This window comes from Trichogramma pretiosum, unplaced genomic scaffold (assembly GCF_000599845.2).
Source record: "Trichogramma pretiosum strain Unisexual culture from Peru unplaced genomic scaffold, Tpre_2.0 scaffold4, whole genome shotgun sequence".
In the NCBI taxonomy this organism is placed as follows: Eukaryota; Metazoa; Arthropoda; class Insecta; order Hymenoptera; family Trichogrammatidae; genus Trichogramma; species Trichogramma pretiosum.
The window spans coordinates 3822210-3831472 of NW_019641688.1; positions in this window are offsets into that span (position 1 = coordinate 3822210).

Below are 9263 nucleotides of genomic sequence, written 5' to 3' on the forward strand. Positions count from 1 at the left end.
ATGATGCCTGTATAATGGCCTCTATGTATAAAGTCGTGCAGGATGAAAGCACGCGCAAATATATACACCAGCGAGCTCGTGCGCGTACGTAGTATGTGACCAGCTGCTGCAGTAATCCTCTCTTTGTAATGCGCATAAGAGCTCGTGTGCCTCCCGTGTAACGCGCACGACCCAACGACCCCCTGCCATTAGTCGAACGCGCCTCTTCCATCGTCTTTCTCGCACGACTATCTTAACGTCCGTTGACTCGATCGACTTCAACATATTTGCCTCGGATTTATACATTATGTGCGTCTTATCCGCACGAAACATCTTCGTTCAAAAAATTCCTTTCGCTGCGCAGCGGCTTACTCTCGTTTTCAACGTACCGAACGGCATGTATCGTATATAGTACTCAAGAAATCTGACCTCTTGCCTACAGGGCTACTCTTCAAGTCTCTCCCGTCTTCGATCGATCTACTAATTTTCGTCATCGTTTGAATTTAGAGCGTTGAGCAATAATGATTTTCCAGAAAAATCTTTTCAATTTATCAACAAACTTACAATGCTAGTATTGATGAGACAATGTAGTAAACTAAATAGCCCCGTTCAATTTTATCACTTTTTGGGAGTGACCAGTTTATAGGCCTCAGGAATTACGCATCATTTCAAAGATGCTTTTGTTCGATGTACAATATATTATACAATTATTTCCATACAGCAATGGTAACGCAAAATTATTCATGAAAATAAATATTTATGGATGCGGAGTAACATTTGAGTGGCATAAAAAAAATCAAACAATCATTATCACATGATTATTGGAAAATATCTGCATAAAAGAGTTCGAAAATCATGTCGCAGTCGGTTCGTCAATTATAAGATAGCGTGAAAATGAATTTATCGACTGACTCAATAATTTTCTTCATGCGCATTAAACTGTGCCAATGAATAGTTGGAAAGTTAAAAGAGTCTTGCGACCACCTCATTCACGCGATGACAAAAAAGAAAAAAAGCTGAGAATAAAGAGCTGTGGAATATAAAAGAATTCTATGTCACCCTTATACATGTGTGTATATATATAGATATAGATATAGATGTACGCGCACGGGATGTTTGTAAGGCAATGACAACCAGTTGATGTCACTGGTGCGGTTGTGCTGTAGGAATAATAGAGTCCGCGATTTTAATGGACTCGCTAATCCTCTTGCACAGTTTGCCGAAGTAAGAAGGGAATCACTTCATTTTGGGAAGCACACGCACACGTATAAATGCGTCAATGTATCTCGGTACACATACGCACACACGAATGTGTATATATGTGTATGTATAAAAAAGAGAGACAGACGTACAGACATAAAGCAGAAATCATGATCGCATCACTGTCAAAATAAGCGTTAATATACTGCTTTTCGTTTGATTGTTTTGCATTATGTAGCCTCGTAATGTTGCTATAATTTCTTAAATTGTAAAAAGATTAAAATTTTACTATCAAAATTCACGTGATAATTTCAATAATGTTACAAAATTTCATGATAAAAAAAATGTTTGAATGCTCACAAGGTCGCCTTTTCATGAAATTTATAAAGAGTATTTGTAGGACTCGATACAACCTGTAATTGACGTTTTAGTTCGGCAGTCAGCTGGCATTGTCTGCCAGGGCGAAATTCAAGCCAACCTCAAAATTGTCTGATCTTTCCTGTAACCCCCTTATAATCGCGACCGAAAAGATGCATATGACTCTATTGAGTACATGATACAAAGATAGGGTCGGGCATTTGCACGCAGCCGCGCCACCCCGCGAATTTAAAATGTCGGAACAAACACGTCTGTAAGCCCAATGCGATTGAAACCACGCAGATCATCAGAAAGAGAGAGAAAGAGAGAGAGAGAGAGACAAGCTTTTCTTTTTGTTATCAACGTTTATACGTATATCGCATGAATATCAATAGGCTACGACAGCGCTGGTCTCCCTTACGAGGCAGCAGCGAAATACGCACAGGCGCATTCGGACAAATACATTACATATACCTGCGCGCATAATGATTTCGGGGGCGCGGATACGTGCGCCCACGGAAGGCGTAGCTTTTCTCGCTTTCGCTCGCTCGTCGGGGGAGGTGTATTACGCACATTATATACAGCTCGAACGACGATCGAAGCCCAAGAGCCGAGCGCACTGCTCGCATAAAGAGATCCGCGTGCAACAACGCACGCACACGCACACACGCATACGCTCACAATGAATGTAACGCACGCCCCTTGCCGAAGCTCCCCCGTGTGCAAGCGAGACGCGAGTTCATGGATATACATACCTTGATTTCTCGAGTGACATATATTAAGCACCCTCTTAACGGTACACGCACACACACACATACACGCATGTATGCACTCAAACATACCATAGTAAGAGATAAAGATTGCTGGAGTGAGCGTATAATGTATAAGCAGCCATCGCATCGCATCGTTTTGCACGCATATAGAAGGGGGCAAGGCAGAGCCCTGTACGAGATTTAGGCACGCAGCTGCGTCTGGCGCTCGGCTCGAGCATTTTATATTCTGCGGGGATGGTCGACTTTATTTGACACTTCGACTAAAAGTATATAAGAGATGGCTCGACAAACAATAAGCCATCCGAGTCTCCTCCCCTGGTGGCACGGCTGCATTTTTGCCATTATGCCGACTAATTTTCCTGACAACTTTCCGTGCTGCGCTACACTAGCTTAGACTTATTACTCTCTATGAACGAACATTTTAACAAAAACTCTTCTCTTGCGGTAGTTAAAAAGTTTTAAAAAATTCAAGTCGATGCGTATTTTGAGCTACATTTATAATGAATTTTTAGATCAAAAACGACATCACCATTCATTAGTTTGATGGATGATATCTGGAATTGTTTTTCAAGAATGCTAAGTTTGATTTGTGGTAAAAGCTTAAATGAATTTCATGTTCAATGATGCAACGATACAAGTAAATCCAATAACTAAATGATTATTTATTTATTAAAAAAACAATTGGAAAAAAATGAATTCCCACCATGAGAATGTTTTTGTAATTTCTGAGAGATACTAAATATATTATTATGACATCGCTCAAGTATTTCGACATTTGATGAATTGTCTGCCCCCTTTAGTTAGATCCCATAGAGTTTTAGAATACTCTTGTACAGGAGTATATTGTTTAAAGAGTTGGTCCATTCAATTTTTTCTGAATTTCAGATTTAGCTGTTTTCTTATCGTTTATAATTTGAGTCCTTAAAGTAAGTCGCCTATCCAGATATGTCAAGATATTTCATCTCCTAGCTTTTTAGTATCATCACTACTTCTAGTTTTGCGCTCAGGTATGTCTCTCTCCATAACGTAAACAGACTTTCCTGCATTCACCTCTATTCTTCATTGCCTGAGCCAATCTGTCGTGATGATAATTTGATTTTCGAAGTGAAACTTCTGTTATGGAACAGATGTACAGGGCCTCAACTGTGAGCTTTTCGAGCATATTGGCTCGCTGTGAGGTGGCAAAAGGCCGCATGCAGTTCGAGTTCGGAGGCAGACGCGAAAACCTGCTGGCTGGCAATGCCTAGCAACCAGCAGTGTCGTTTGTTAATATTGTTATTCAGGTTGCCAAGCAGTTGGAGCGACGCAGGATCGTCATTCTCCTGGTAACGCGCGGACGGCGCGGAGCTCAGCATCGCAAGCTTTTTTTGGAAATAAATTGGCATCTCCTCAAATAATCTTGCTTTGTTGGTTTATTTTTTATAATCACTTAGGGACTCACAAAGGCCTCATACGTGCAACAACAACTTCTATACGTGAGCTGGGTATGGGAAGTCAAGCCGTGAAAAACGAGCGCCCGTCCAGGCGTCCGGATTGCATGTTTACAGTCTCAGTAGCGTCTGTATGTGCGATTTTTTACTAATTCAAGAGTAAACGGGTTAAACTTTGTATTTTTGATACTAATTCTTACAGGATTCGGTCATAAATAACGTTAATGTTGCAGTGAAATTTGGGATAATCAAATTTTTTTCATCAATTGAATTGCCTTTCGCAGGGTTTCTTCCAAGACATTTTTGAGATAATGCTCCGTGTATTTTACTTACACACAAGGGAGTTTCTACCCAACGATCAGGATACTAAAGCTAAATCTGAGTTATTTCGAGTCAGTCCAGAACCTACTGGACGAGACATTTCGCAAACAAACCATCAGCGTGACCATTGCGTGCGATCTATACAAGAATCTTAATCCACCCAACACATGGATTTCCGTGGTCATAGAATAAAGTCAGTATCTTTTTTGGCTTAGCCACAATTCAATGTCACCGTTCATCCGCCTGTTCCCATCCCACTCAGCTTCGCGTGAATTCCAACAGTCGACAAAATGCCGGTGAAACCACCGGCTCATCCGCCAAGTGACAACGTGATCAAAAGAAAATTCAGAGAGATAGCTACTTACGCCACTCCTGACTGGGCACGGCAACGATTTGAATAAGAAAGACAGAGGTTATAGCTGCAATACTTTTATTTCTTCAAAAACTTCTGAAATTTATAAATTATCGACTTATACGTCACAACACATAAATATGACGATATTTCAGTCTAATAAAGTAAAGATATCATACAATTTACATAATTATAATAAGTATGAGTACATTTTATTTCAATAACAGGAATACGTTTTTATTTTCCTGGAACTATTCATAAGAGCAACAGCTAGACGATGTGTATCCTCTAACGAACAAGGAACTGAGTGCTTTTCCCCTAAAATTAAAATATATTTTACAAATCTAAATGTTTTTCATTTTTTTCAGAAAATAATCATTTGTGATCAATTTTGTTCAACGATAATATTTGATGGTACACAGATATATTTTTCTATGAAATGAAAGTTATGAGTACCCAATATTTAAAAAGCAGCTAATGATCACAATGTGTTACGTAAGAAAAATTCAAGGCATTTAAAAAAGTAAAAGCAACTGCTATTTTTATAAAACTAATGCAAATGAAGTATACGATTCGGTACGTGTACACGTAGTCTATTAGTGAAATCACTTCAAGAATGATATTGCAAAAAAACGAAATTAAAACCAAGTACGTAATCTTCGAAAGAACTTATTGCAATACTGGCCTATTCGAAGAATACGAACAAGTTTGTTTTTGGAACGTTGTACTATTTTTTCATACTTAAAGGATTTTAAAATTATAAATTGTCAAATTTTATATAAAAAATCAAAATCCGAATATTTTTCCGTAGTCACCCCATTAAAGCAGAATAACATTTATAAAATGTTTTTTTTTAAGAGTTACATCAAGTTTTTATTTTATTTTTTTGGATATTTTATTTTACTACATCAGTAAATATTAAAAACTCGAATGACTCTAAATTGCTTTTATAAAATGAAAAAATATATTTTTAGAAAAATGGTTAGCTGATTGAAGAGCCTTATACTAATTTTTTCATGAATAATAACAGACTAATTAATAATAACCGGGGGTGGAGATTTAAACTGCTCTTGTTCAAGCTCATTAGTGCAGCCGAGTTGACAACGAGCTGAATCTATATGCAGGTGTTTTCTAGTTTTTTGAAGCAAGTGAATAGCCGTAAAGCAGGAAAGGTCCTTTTTGTAGGTCTGTTTTTACAACTTGTAGGCTTTTGTAAGACGGTTGTAGCTGTACTGTATTGTCGATGGATCATGAAGACCAGTCATTTGGGGATTCTTTAATTTGTAATAAAGATTTTTATAGAGATCCTACAAGCACACGATGAAGATTAAGATGTAAAAAGGCGGATAATAATGTTGTCAGTGTCATAGTGCATTGGGGAAAAAAACTTTTCTGTTGTTTTTGTAACATTTTGTTCGAAAATAATGAAATTGATTTATTTACCGAGAATTGACTTTTAGATTTAAGTCGTGCATGAATGAATGTGATAATTATATGGTTTGCTTGACGCTATTAAATAGAGTAAGAGAAGGGAAGATATTAAGGACTTTTAAGCAATTACGTATAGCCATTAATTAATGAAAGTGCAATGAAGTGCAAAAATATTATGTATTTGCGCGACTATCGGTCACCTTTAACGGTCGACTTATTTGGGCCAATTGCGCTTGAAGGATTTTCTGTTGGTACACGTATTGTTGATTTTTAAGATGCTGACTGAGCTGAGGATTTTGCTGTTGTGACTGGAAATCTGCCTGCAAGGCTCGAGCCTCAGGTCTCAGCGGTTGTATCTGGGCCAAAGGAGTAGCCACACCATGAAGCGAAGCCGCCGTTTGTAACTGCGAAGGAGCGTATCCGGATATGTGGACCAGCGGCTCTCTGGCATGTTGAATTTGGAAGAGCTGCTTGATGTTTACCGGTGATTCGTGGATAGGACGATAATTTATTCGTTCCACAGTTTGAGGTTCTCGCTTGACTCGCGAATTATCTAGAGCAAAACGAGTATGCATGCATAATGAATTTGCGTGTTCTCTGATAATTACGAGCATGACTATAACAATGTCGAGCGTTGTTTACCGAATTAGAAAAGGTGAAAATTGTAACTTTCTCAAAAAAAAAAACAATAAATCATTTTTGTGCTTGAGTGTGTTTTTCAATTGTCTATGACACTGTATTCGAGGTTTTCAGTTCATTATAAAAATTAACTATGACAATTATAAAACGGTAATTTTTTTTGCGAAGGTGAACTGAAATAATAAAATGAAATTATGCAAGTTTTAGTAAAAATTACAAACAATGTGACAAATATTTGAAAAGAATGCATTTCAACTTCATGAGTTAAAACTATTTCTCCATCTATGAATGTTTACTGAAACATTGTTCAGCGTAAGTGAAAACTTTTGTGTAGCATCATTTTATTTATTATTTGAAAAAGTAAAATTAAAGTATTTTTACATAATACTAAAACTATTGGTCGTATAGTTATTCAAATAATTAAATAAACTAAAGAAAATATTTTACCTTTTAAAACTCCAGTAATACTTGTCGGTATAGTTTTACCGGAACAGACCGTTAATAAACAACACACTACGATCTGTAACATCAAGAAGTTTTAATTAAATTTGTCTTATAGTTAAATCTATAAAAATATTTTAATTTTCAATCATACCAGAATTAATATACTTTTTAACTTAAAAATTGCTATAAATTTATTGACTATCAGCTCTCTATTGAATATAACACTCAAACCTTTTATATTCAAACAATTTCTTTCCATAAACACTCACTCTCGCTCACAATTATTTTGATTATCTGGTTAAAAAAAATAATTCGACGTTTATCACAGAATTTTCTCTAAAAGAAAACAATGAAAGTAGTGATATGCAAATGAATGCGAAGGATATTTAAAAATATTTTTAATTGTACAAATTAAAATAAAATAGAATTTCTTTAATTCATAATCGATCATTATATTTCCAAAAAATGTACAATTTTTAATAATTTCAATTTTGCTTTGACTTTTTTGCAAAATTAATTAGTGATTTTCAGAAAAATCAATAAACTTTTTTATTTTGAAACTTTCATAACTGCACAATCTTGCTTACAAATATCAATAAATATTCATTATAATAGCACTTACAAAGTACAACATTATTTATCAATTATATTAAGTTCCAAGAAACGATGATGTTTTCGAGAAGGCTCAGATGAAACTGAGGTTCGAGTCTTGCAGGACTTATACATACCTTCTCATGGAACGCGAGCGCACGATAGTCCTATACTGCGACCACCACCTTCTTCAGTGGGCTTTCACGCTTTTGAACACAGCTTGGCGCAATATACATAATATATATTTTTTCGCTTCGCTGACTTACATCTGAATTTCACACTTTACTGTATGCTCGACAGAGAAGTATACTTGCGAACTTATATAATCGGCTCAGGTCCATGAGGAAAAGATCTCGCGTGAGATTATCATACTTTCGCGTTATATTGAAAAGAGCCCCGTAGAATTATGAATGCAGTTGTATATTATGCGAAAAAATTGAATTATTGATGATTGTTCGATAAAAATAAATATCACATGCATAATTAACATCCTAGCAACTATTGCCCTGTTTGCAATCATTATTTTGGTAATAATGATGTTCGGAATAATTTTAAATAGTTTCAGTCTTGTAAATGTCCAAAAAAATCTTATAAAAATGTTGTGAACAATTAAGTGATTTTTTTTATTTATCCCCATTACCAGCAAGTGATGATGGGGACAATACTCCTATACTTATCCATAGATCTATTATTCTACCTTAGAAAAGATAGGGTGGCACTGTGATGTATATCGATTTGTAATTTTTTTTTAGGTTTTTGTGAAAAAATTTTTCTAGTTTAAAGCCACGTATATATTTTGAGTAAATTTGGGTCAATAGTTGTTTGACTGAAATCGACTCAATTTCAATTTCAACATAGGTACTAATTAGTATTTATGCCAGTTATAGCATGACCAATTGACGTCTCAGACTGATGTTTATAAAATCAAATAATTTTTGTAAAGTATTAAGGTTATTTAACACGTCGCAAATACTTTTTAACTGTTGCCTCGTGTGATTTTTACATACTTGAACCTCCTGAATTTTTGACTTGAAGTTGTATTTCAATATTAATCTTTTTATGTGCAGAGCATTTCGTAGCCGTAGTATTTAACATCATCGATTCGTGTCATTTTCACTTAATCGTCAAATATTATCCACCTCGTAAACTATTTTTCCCCTGCCAACGTCACAAGAGATTTTTTTTCTCGCGTCCAGCTGTGTTTAGGTATTTTTTGTACCCTCATTCGATTTTTAACAAAAATTTTCATGATTCGTACCATTTTGTTTATTTCAGAATGGCACGTCAGGAAGGATCGGCCAATATACCGGTAGCGATGGAAAAATAAATAGAAAGTAGAATTTATAAAAACGGCAGCGACCTACCTCCTGTAATAATTAATGGGAAGAGTTCTCATGCGACAAATACCTGTGCTTTCGATTCAATTTTGAATCTTTTTTCGACTGGAATTATTCAATCGTCTTTGATCGGTCTTACATAAATGGATTGTTAAGTGAAAATAACTTTGGATTTGCGAGTACTGTGCTAATTCATGGACTACAACAAGAAAATAGTAATGACATCGTATACGCAAATCCTCCTCCCCCCCCCCCCCCCCCCCCCNGTGGTTGATAGTTGGACCAATGTTTCGGAACTCCCACCTCATGGAGAAGTATAATAATATTTAAAGGACTGTTATATCCAAAAAATCGGGTCTCGTCACGCTGTTTCTCGACCTCGAGTTTTTCGATATAACGTCATTAAAAG